The following is a 12,158-nucleotide window of genomic DNA, read 5'->3' as shown; positions in this document are numbered from 1 at the left end:
CTCTCGGAATTTGCAAAGTTCCTTGAGCTTTGTCGGCATAAACAGAGACAGCCCTTCCCTGACATCAAGGGGGAAACAGACACCACCAAAAAGCGAAATGGCTTGATGGAGGACACCAAGGTCCTGCCTGATTTGGGGCCAGAACCTTGGCCTCCCGGCCCCAAACACCATGAGGGCTTCTTAGATTTTCTTTACTTTTCAGAAACGTTATCACACATCTTCCCAAGTGTCTTGTACTTAAGCCTAAAAGCCGAGTTTCCGTCTGGGTGGCATCTCCCAGGGGACCCTCTTGTTAAGTGTTGCATTTTATACACCTTCTCGGGGGACACTTAACAAGGTAAATTCACTAAGCATTTGTTATTGTTTAAAACTTCTAAAAATAGAGTGTTCTAGGCATACAACAGTGTTTTTCTCTCGGCTGAAGGGGCCTCTGGCAAATTCCAGTGAGAAGGACTTGGATTTTATCTTCTCTGATCCGATTTTTTACTTTTTTTTATTATAAAGGAGCATTCAGTCACGAATATTGATTCTCCGGGGATCATTAACCCAGTGGGGAGGGTCCCGCAGGATTAAAATCCCAGCAGGGGGCTGACAAAACTCTGTCTCTGACCCCTGACCACGCAGATAGCGAAGCCTGAACACGGGCCCGAACTTGGTAAAACAAAGCGCTCCCTCCGGTTATGAACATACTTTTAAACCCCACTGGGATTTTTCCATAATTGTGATCAGTGAAGTTCAAAGGCTTTTCTTGGCTCATCTGTGATCCAACCATGTGCCCAGTGAGAAAGCTGGTCCCGCTGCTTCTCCTGCCGGTGCTGGAAGGTCCACCTGCGGTAAGGAGCTTAACCTTGGGCTGACCGGGCTAATGTGTGCGCCTCAGGCTGTGTTCCCAGGCGTGTCTTACCTTGGTCTTCTTTCAACCCAGGGGCCCAGGCTTTGATGACTGAGCGATGGGCAGAGCCAGGAGCCACCGTGTTCCAACCCACCCTGCTGAGCACCCCCGGGTCCTGGAGCGCGCTTGGGGCCATGCTCTGGCCCCCGAGCATCAGCCACTGTGAGGCCAGAAGGCTCTTCTGCTTGGGAGAGGTTCAGAGTCAGCCAGGACCCTGCTCTCACACTCAGGTTTCCTAGGATGAGGAGGGGAGATGCAGGCGCCTCCCGCAGAAGGGCTTCGGGGCTGTGCGAAGACGCTGGCTCACACCCTCCGGGGTTCACGGCCTGACATGGCCGGCCGGGGATCAGGAGCCACTTCTCTGATCTCAGGAGTACTTCCTGGGACGAGTCTCCTGGCTCGGGGCTGCGGCTGTAGCCCACAGCCCCCGTGCACAGCCCCAGAGGGTGTGCGGGCCGCGGAGACCTCTGCCCTCCCTCCCGGGGAGGGGCCGCTGGCTTAGGAACTGGACGGTCTTGATGGGCTTCCTTCCCGCCTTTCAGTGCCAAAGCCGTGGCGGCCAGGGTGTCCCTTGGAAGCCCAGGGGTGGGCGTGGGTTTGCCGAGCAGGTGACATTCCCCGTCGCCCCGTCTCCCCGAGGTTCATCGGGATAGCAGCAGGGTCAGACAGAGCAGAGAGAGGGAGTGGACTGCCTGGTGTGGGAGTGACCGCTCAGCAAAGCTGTTGTTATAAATGAGCACAAAAGACCCTTGAACAAGAAAAAGAAGCAAGAGGCGGAGGCGGGGGACGGCTCTGGGCCTCTTCCATGGACGTGAGCCCTGGGTGCGAGCTGGGGCCCCTGGCGTCTCCCGCTGCCTCGGGCAGCAACGGCAGAAGCACCGGCAGAGCAGGCACGAGCGCGCCGCCGTGAACAGGCTCGGCTCTTCCCAGCCTTTCGGAACGAAGAGGAGCAGCCCCGGTCTTGGCGCGTTCGAGCCTCCGTGCTCGCAGAGCCCAGTTTCTTCTAGATCAGAGCGTCTCCAGCGCCAGCCCCTCTGTTCCTTCCCCCAGGCTTCTCTTCCGAGGGTGCAGTGTCGAGTCGAGAAAAGGGAACTTGGGTGGGGGGAGCCCCGGAGGTGTCTGCGGTGCCGTCATGTAAGGGGGTCCGGGGGCTTGTGTGCAGGTGGGGGAAGGGCGGGCTCTGCAGACTCCAGGGGTTTGTAATCGTGAGCAAATGACCTCAGCCCTGCGACTGAGACGAGTGTCCCATCTCAGCCACAAGAGCTTCTCCTGCTTGTCGCTTTATTTCCAGCGGCCAGCGTTGTGCCCGGTGCACGGTCAGTCCTCAGCAAACAGCCGCTAGATGAATAAACCGGGTCACCGCAAACTGCCCGGATGTCCAAGTCCTCTGGCGCCGCGAGGTCCCCTTGCTCTGCCATCGCCCCGCCACCTCCCTCCCCCCATCCTTGAGCCCTGGTTCCCATGCCTCTGTCCAAATCGGGCAAGCCTGGATCTCCGCGTTCGGGGGCGTCTTAGTTCTTCCCGCCGGTCTAGGAACTCTTCACCCTGTTTGAGAAGCTCGGTCCAGCTCCTTCAGCTTCGTGAAGCCGGCATCTGGTGCCAAAGAACGGGGCTCGCCTCTGGCTCTCCCGTCAGCCTCCCCGAAAGCCAGAGCAGCCGGCCCTTGGGCTTGGTCTCCGCAGGGATCAAGGTCTTCCCAGGCATAACACAGAGCCCTCCTGGGCTGGGACGGGGGCAGTTCTGCCCCTGCCCTACACCGCTCCCTCCTCTTACCTCTGCAAGATCTCCCTCAACACCTGTCGATCGCCAACCCCACCGTGTAACCCCAGCCTTCATCATGTAGCCTGTGCTTTAGTGACGCTTTGGGTAACTGGCAAGTGTCCGCCAGGTACTAACAGGCGCAGAGAGAAACATAAACAAGACACCGGGAGCCTGTAGCCTAATAGAAGGAACAGACAAGTCAGCCTGGGACTACAGCCCAGGGTCAAAAGCCCTATGGAAGGATTCATCTCAGAAAATCACAGCAATACAAAGGAGGGGCATCAGTCATGTGAAAACATTTTTTTTTTTAATTGTGAAATTATCCACCATGACCAGGTGGGATTTATCCCTGGGATGCAAGGGTGGGTCAACGTTCGCAAATCAATCAATGGGAAAGAACAGATCAATAGAGAGAAGAACCACGTGGTCCTCTCAATTGATGCAGAAAAACCATTTGACAAAACACAGCATCCGTTCCTGATTAAAACTCTTCAAAGTGTAGGGATGGAGGGAACATTCCTCATAAAATCCATCTATGAAAAACCCACAGCGAATATCATTCTCAATGGGGAAAAACTGAGCCTTCCCACAAGATCAGGAACACGACAAAGATGCCCACTCTCGCCACTGTTGTTCAACGTAGTACTAGAAGTCCTACACCAGCGATCAGACAACAAAGAGAAATCAAAGATTTTCACAATGACAAAGAAGTCAAACTCTTCCTCTTCACAGATGACATGACACTTTATATGGAAAACCCAAGAGACTCAGCCCCCAAGTTACTAGAAATCATATAGCAATTCAGTCATGTGGCATGATATGAAATCAATGTACAGAAACTAGTTGCTTTCTTATACACTAATAATGAAACTGTAGAAAGGGTTATTAGAGAATTGATTCCATTTATAATAGTACCAAAACCCATAAGATACCTTGGAATCAACCTAACCAAAGAGGTAGAGGATCTATACTCGAGGAACTATAGACCACACATCAAAGAAATTGAAGAGGACACAGAAAGATGGAAGACCATTTCATACTCATGAACTGGAAGAACAAACATTGTTAAAATGTCTACACTGCCCAGAGCAATCTACACTTCCAATGCCATCCTGATCAAAATACCAGTGGCATTTTTCACAGTTCTGGTACAAAACAATCCTAAAATTTGTATAGAACCAAAAAAGACCCCAAATCGCTAAGGAAATGTTGAAAAAGAAAAGGCTGGGGCATCACGTTGCCTGATTTCAAGCTTTACTACAAAGCTGTGATCACCAAGACAGCATGGTACTGGCACAAAGACAGACACATAGACCAGTGGAACAGAGTAGAGAGCCCAGATATGGACCCTCAACTCTATGGTCAAATAATCTTTGACAAAGCAGGAGAAAATATCCAGTGGAAAAAAGTCTCTTCAATAAACGGTGCTGGGAAAATTGGACAGTTATGCATAGAAGAATGAAACGACCATTCTGTTACACCATACACAAAGATAAACTCGAAATGGGTAAAAGACCTCAATGTGAGGCAGGAATCCATCTGAATCCTAGAGGAGAACATAGGCAGTAACCTCTTCGACATCGGCCACAGCAACTTCTTTCAAGATATGTCTCCAAAGGCAAAGGAAACAAAAGCGCAGATGAACTTTTGGGACCTCATCAAGATCAAAAGCTTCTGCACAGCAAAGGAAACAGTCAACAAAACAAAGAGGCAACCCACGGAATGGGAGAAGATATTCACAAAGGACAGTACAGACAAAGGGCTGATATCCAAGATCTGTAAAGAACTCCTCAAACCCAACACACACAAAACAGATAATCACGTCAAAAAATGGTGAGAAGACACAAACAGACACTTCTCCAAAGAAGACATACAAATGGCTGACAGACACGTGAAAAAATGTTCATCATCACTAGCCACCATGGAGATTCAAATCAAAACCACACTGAGATATCACCTTACACGAGTTAGAATGGCCAAAATCAACAAGACAGTAAACAACGGGTGTTGGAGGGGATGTGGAGAAAGGGGAACCCTCTTACACTGTTGGTGGGAATGCAAGTTGGTGCAGCCACTTTGGAGAACAGTGTGGAGATTCCTTAAGAGATTAAAAATAGAGCTTCCCTATGACCCTGCAAATGCACTACTGGGAATTTACCCCAAAGATACAGATGTCGTGAAAAGAAGGGCCATCTGTACCCCAATGTTTATAGCAGCAATGGCCACGGTCGCCAAACTGTGGAAAGAACCGAGATGCCCTTCAACGGACGAATGGATAAGGAAGATGTGGTCCATATACACTAAGGAGTATGATGCCTCCATCAGAAAGGACGAATCCCCAACTTTTGTAGCAACATGGACGGGACTGGAAGAGATGATGCTGAGTGAAATAAGTCAAGCAGAGAGAGTCAATCATCATATGGTTTCACTTATTTGTGGAGCATAAGGAATAACACGGAGGACATTAGGAGAAGGAAAGCACAAATGAAGTGGGGTAAATCAGAGCGGGGAGATGAACCATGAGAGTCTGTTCTGTGTACCCCGAGAAATAAACGTGAGGGTTTGGGAAGGGAGGGGGTGGGGAGGACGGGCGAGCCCGGGGGTGGGATGAAGGAGGGCCCGTACTGCACGGAGCACTGGGTGTGGGGCATGAACAACGCATCTTGGAACATGGCATCAAAAACTAATAATGTATTTTACAGTGACTAATATAACACAATTTTAAAAAAGAAAAAAAACTAAAAAAAAAGTTTCAAGCGCATGTAAAACAGACAACAGTATAGCTATCGTGCGCATTTAATAGAGGTCAGTGTTCTGAGATTTCTCTCTCTTGCTCTTCCACTCGCTCCCTCCTGCTTCCCTCCCTCCAAGAACCCAAGAACCCGGGCCCACGGTCCCGCGGACGCTGCGGCTCGTGTCTGCCGCCTTCCCTTCCACTCCTTCTTCGGATACGATCACTTTCTGGAAATTGCTTGTTCTCATTCACATATAAATATATTTTAAGATTTTTAAAGATTTTATTTATTTACTTAGAGAGAGAGAACGAGCAGAGGCAGGGGCAGAGGGAAGCAGGCTCCCCACTGAGCAGGCGCCGGAGCTGGGCTCGATCCCAGGACCCTGGGATCCTGACCTGAGGCAAAGGCAGACGCTTACCTGGCTGAGCCACCCAGGCGCCCCTGTTTATGTTTTTTGGAGGGGAAGTTCTTCGAGGGGCAATACAAAGAAGTTAGCCAGGCAGCGGGGGACAGTGCACTGCAAGCAGAGGAACCGACGTGTGCAGAGCTCAGGGCGTGGTGGACTTGGCTGAGGGACAGTTGAAGAACTGGCCTTAACCCGGGGGAGACGTGTGATGGCGGCGTCTGAAGGGGAGAGCGGGACGGGGCAAGACGGCGCGACCTCGAGGGACGGGGAAACGAGTCGCAGTGCCTGGCGGCTGATTCGGTGCGCGGCTCGATGGAGAAGACTGGCTGAAGCACACCCAGGTTTCTGGTTGGAGAAGGGCTGGCGCAGTCGCCGAACTTAGGACATCAGATGGCAGACGGGGGGTTGGGCTCTATAGCTTGTGCTGCAGAAAAGCAAGTGGCAGTTTGGTGTGTCTGCCCTGGAGAAGCTGGAGAGGAAGGCAGTGACCGAAGCAGGTTTGTTCTCAAACGTTTCGCTCCCTCGTCTTCCTTCCTTCTCCACCTTGCGGCAGGAGAGGAGGCCACGGCCCGTCTTGGCTGGTTCCCACCAGTGTTCCTTTGGAGCCGCCCAGTTCCCAGAAAACGTGGGGAGGCACTCTGGGGCCTCCCTGGGGTCTGAGCAGGCAGCGGGGGCGGCTGTGGGCCCGAGCGCCGTGCTGGGATGGTGGTTCTGACAGCCCGGCACAGCCCCACTTACCCCTTTAACCGCACGCGCGCCCAGCAGCTGGCGGACCTGACTCCCAGCCACGAGCCCACCGTCCCGCCACACACATTGCTCATCCCGACCTTGGCTCGATGACTTAACAGATTCCTTGCCAAACCTGGGTTTTCACAAATGATTTCCAGGAAATGTGAGGGTTGAAATCAAGTTGAACTCATGTGGTTTTGCTCTGTAACTTGAGGTTCCTCTGTGATTTCTGGAAGACCTTACTGCTCTGACTTCAGCAACCTCTGCTGCTTGCTTGTTTCGAGTCTGGGAAGCTCCGAGGTCATCTGTCCTAAGAAGCCCGAACAGAATGCTGGCCAGATGCTCAGGAGCAGCCACACAAAGGAAAAGTTTATCTTGCTTCAGAAGGATAAAATCAAATAGCCGTATCATTGAAGCGGATTTTCTTTGCTTGACTTTCTAAAATAATATGCTTTGAACTCCCTTCCCAGAGGTTAAAAAAAAAAAAAAAAAGTGAAATGTATTTGGTTGACTCATTTTGGCAAGACCACTGCCCGCCCCTATCTTCTCTCTTTGGAAACTTCAGAGTTTTTATGAGGGTGTTTGAGCCCCCAGCCATTTCTCAAGTGTCCTCACTGCAAGCACGTACTACCGCATGTCACATTCTGAAGCCGGGAGAATCCGTTTACACCCACTGGTCAGGACAGAAACCTTCAGTGTGAAAACCAATGTGGAACATGAGACCCTCACAGCACAATTTGATTACGGAAATGACTTCTGGCTTCATGTGGACTCTCCATCATAGAGACGTTTGGTGTATTCTCCTTGACCTCATCTGGGGAACACAGACTAGGGCCCAACAGTCTGTGTCATCAGAAACCGTGAAGGCCAAACGCTAACAGTACAATATACTCAAAGTGCTGAAAGGAAAAAAACCTCAATTGCAAATTCTGTATCTACAGAAACTAGACAGTATAAATGCATTTTTGTTGTTTCCTTTTTTCTCTCTTAGAGAAAGAAGATTTAGAAGACTGCATGAAGGCAATATTGTAAATCTATATTGATGGGTACATAATGTGTAAAGGTATAATTTACAAAAATGATAGCCTGAGGGAACCAAGATATTACAGGAGCAAGGTTTTCATGTATTATCGAAACTAAGTTGGTATTAATCTGACCTAGTTTATTATAAATTAAGATATTAATTGCAATTCCCAGGGAAACCACTCAGAAAATATTCCCAAAATATAGTAAAACAAATGATAAGGGAATTAAAATGGGGTACTGGGAACTCATGTGTAACACAAAATAAGGCAGGTAGTAATGGAGGATTTAGGAACAAGAAAGACATATAGGAGTAAGTACTAAAAGAATAGAGGTTCTTCCTTGTTGGTAAGTACATCAAACATAAATGGATTAAACTCTCTAAAAGGTAGAGATTGACAGAATGAATTTACAAAAATGATCTAAACTATAGGCTATATGCAAGAGACTAGTTATAGATTCAAAGTTACAAATGAGAAGTAAAAGAATGTAAAAAGTTATCCCATGTAGGATATCACAGAACATGTGGAGTAAGGAGATCCAGAAATCCGTCTTCCACCTAAACAAATATTGAGCTGGCAGAAACTGTCTGAAATAACTAGTTTAGAACCCTGACATCTACTTGAACACTTGAGGTGTCCATGGAAGTGCTTGCTAAAGAAGGTAGTAAACTTCAATAAATTCTCGTCAGTTATAGCCTTCTGCATAGTGGCTACCCCAGCCCCACAGCAGGCAGCTGTGGGAAAAGCATCTGCATTCTGGGGTGACGACTTTGAGCCAACATAGGCAGTAAGAATCTTGTCCTCCAAATATCAGGGTTATGTGTTTTAGATTTTGATATTTGCTTTTGATGCCAAGGGGCCAGCACAGAGGCTGGCTGTTGTTTCAAACCTCACAGATGGAAATGGTTCCCAGGGAATTTAAAAAGATATAGCACTTGTGAGATTATTTCCCACTTTTGGACCCCAACATTGAAAGAAATTTTTGTCAGGTCACTGACTATAGAGATGACAGAACAGAAACTTCAGTGACCACACACAACAACAAATACACATTTTGGAAATATATTTTGGAAAAGTCACAAATGGAAGTGTATGGCCCTCAACAAAGCCAGATTTGGCAATCTCTGAGGAAGGGGAGAATTAGATCTCTGGAGTTTCAATGACATAATACTGCAAATGTCTAGTTCCCACCAAAAATTACAAAACATACAAAGAAACAGGAAAGTTTGGTCCATTCTGAGGGGAAAAGAGCATTTGAAAGAAACAATCCCTGAGGAATCACAGATATTGGAAATATTAGTCTGCGACTGTTAAATCAATTGACTTAACTAGGTTCAATAGCTAAGAAAACCACGGACAAAAAATTGAAGGAAATCAAGAAAACAGTGTATGAAAAAAGAAGAACATCATTAAAGAGAAATTATAAAAAGGAATCAAAGTCTGGAGATAAACAGTCTAATAACTGAAATGAAAACCTCACTGGTGGGGTTCAACAGCAGATCTGAACTGGCAGATGAAAGAACTGGCAAACTTGGAGATAAAAACTTTAAAACTGTCCAGTCTGAGGAACAGAAAGAAAGAACAGCAACAACAACAAATCAACAGAGTCAAAGAGACCTGTAGGACTCCATCAAACATGCCAACGCATGCCCTGTGAGAGTCCCGGATGGAGAGAGAGAGATAGGGGAAGGAAAAACACTTGAAGAAAGAATGGTCCAAAAGTTCCCAAATCTGAGGAAAAATATGAATAAACACATTCAGGAACCTCAGCCACCTCCAAAGAGGATGAAATCAAGGAGACCCACATCAAGAAACATCATACCCAAACTGTCAAAATTCAAAGACAAGAAGAGAATTTTGAAAAGAGAACTCATCACATACAAGGAATTGCCAGTAAGATTAGCAGCTGATTTCTCCTTAGAAACTATAGAGGATAGAGACCACTCAGATGATTCTCTTTTAAAACCCAAGGCGAAAATATCTGTCAATCAAGAATTCTGTATGTAGCAAAACTATCTATTAAAAATGAAGAAACCCAGATATTTTCAGTTAATCAAAAGCTGAAAAATCTTATTACTAGTGGGCCTGCCATGTAAGAAATATTAAAAGGAGGCCCTCATAAGGAATTTAAAGAACACTAAATATTAACTTGAAGCTGTAAAAAACAGAACACTAGTAATGTTAGTTACATGGGTAAATATGAAATACAGTTTATTGTACTTTTGGTATGGTTTGCAATGTCTATTTCTTCTATATGATTTAATAAGCAATAAATAATAGGCATAAAATAATTATAAATCCATGTCACTGGGCATGCAGTATATGAAGACATAATTTGTGGCAATAAAAATATAGAGGGGAAGGAAATATATAAAAACAGAGTATATATTATTGAAACCAATTTTTTTATTATTCAGTCTAGGATATTACCAGCTTAAGATATTTATTATTACCCCAAAGTAATTCTTAAGAAAAGAACTAAATTATATATATAAAGAAAGAAAATGAACCAAGGGAATCAAAATAGTACACTATAAAAAAAAACTAAGCAACAAAAAAAGGAAATAATGGAGGAATTGAAGAACAAAAAACATATGTGACACATAAAATAAATAGATAAAGGAGATAAAAGGACTGAAGCAAAAGAATGAAAAAAGATATTCTATGAAAATAGTATCCAAAGGGAGCTGGCTCACATACTGATGTAAGGATTTAAATAGGCTTTAAATTAAAAAGTAAGATTTAATTTTTTAAGTTTACAAAGACAAAGAAGATCATAATATATTGATAAAATGTCTGATACATCAAGAAGATATAACAAGTATAAACCTATACAGGCCTAATAACAGAGTCCTCAAACATATTAAGCAAAAGAGAGAGAGAGAAAAGCAGAATTAAAGGAATAGACAGTTCTTTAATAATAGTTGGAGAATTCAGTATTCAGTATCCCACTTTTGATAATGCAACCCAAAATCACACAGATCAGCAAGGAAATCAAGGATCTGAGCAGTACGATACACCAGGTAGACTTAATGGACACATACAGAACATTACATCCAACAGGAGCACGATACACTTTTCCCGCAAGTGCACATAGATCATTATTCAGGCTTAAACATATGTTAGGATGTAAAACAAGTCTTCATATATTTTTAAAACTTGAAATCATAAAAAGTATATTTTGTAATCGCAGTGGAGTGAAACTAAATCAGTAGAGGAAGGAAAACTTGATCACTCACGATGATGAGGAAATTAAACATCACACTCTAAACAACCAATTTCAAGAAACGAATCACAAGGGAAATTAGAAAATATACTGAGACAAATGAATGTGAAGACCCAACATACCAAAACTTATGGCACGCTGCAAAAGCAGTGCTAAAAGGGAAACTTACAGCTGTAAACACACACACATTAAAAAAGAAAAAAGATCTCAACCAATAACCTAACTTACATCTCAAAGCACCAAAAAGAGAAGAGTAAAATAAGCCCAAAAGTAGAAGGAAGGAAATAATTACAACTAGAACATAGACAGATGAAATGGAGAGTAGAGAAATAATGTAGAAATACAATGAAACCAAAGGTTGGGTTCTGTGAAAAGATGTTTTATAATGGACAAATTTTTAGCTAGATGGACCACAAAAAGAAGATAGTGAAGTTTAAAATTTCTAAAATCAGAAGCTAAAATGAGAACATTATGACCAATTTTACATAAATAGAAAAGGTTATAAGAGCAAACTATGAACAATTGTTAATATCCAATTTTGATAACCTAAAAGAAGTAGAGAAATTCCTAGAAATGCATAATTTGTGAGACTGACTCATAAAGAAATATAAATATGCATGGACCAAAATCTACAGGAGGGAGATTAAACAGGCAATCAAAAATATCTCCACAAATAAAAACCTAGAGTGGATGGCTTTACAAATTCTACAAGGCAGTTAAAGAAGAATTAGCTTAAACCCTTTTCATAATGTTCTAAAAAATTTAAGAGGACAAAATACTTCCTAACTCATTTTACGAAGCAATCATTTTCTGAATACCAAAGCCAACAAAGAAAACATACACACATAAACTCTACAGACCAATATCTTTTATGAATACTAATGCAAAAATCTCCACAAGAAAATACTAGTACAGCCAATTCAGCAATATATTAAAGTGATTATACACCATGACTAAGTATAATTTATTCTTGAATGCAAGGGTGGTTCAATATATAAAAACCAATCAATGTAATACACCACATTATTAGTATGAAGGAGAAAACACATGATCATCTCAATAAATACAGAAAACACATTTGGTAAAATTCAAAACCATTTCATGATTTAAAAAAAAAAAAATTAAGAACAGACGGGAACTACCTCAATCATGAAAAAGACCTTGTATGAAAAACTCACAGCTAACATTACACTCACTGGTGAAAAACTAAAGCTTTTCTTTTAAAATCAGGAACAAGACAAGGATATTGGCTTTTACCATTTCTATTCAATATACTATTGGAAGTTTTAGCCAGAGGAATTAGGCAAGAAAAAATATACAATGAATCCAAATTGGAAAAGAAGTAAAATTATTTTTGTTCACAGAAGATACATAAAGTAAAAAC

This window comes from Mustela lutreola, chromosome 17, assembly GCF_030435805.1.
Source record: "Mustela lutreola isolate mMusLut2 chromosome 17, mMusLut2.pri, whole genome shotgun sequence".
Classification (NCBI taxonomy): Eukaryota; Metazoa; Chordata; class Mammalia; order Carnivora; family Mustelidae; genus Mustela; species Mustela lutreola.
The sequence above is the reverse complement of the archived record's forward strand: the minus strand, read 5'-3'. Positions refer to the sequence as shown.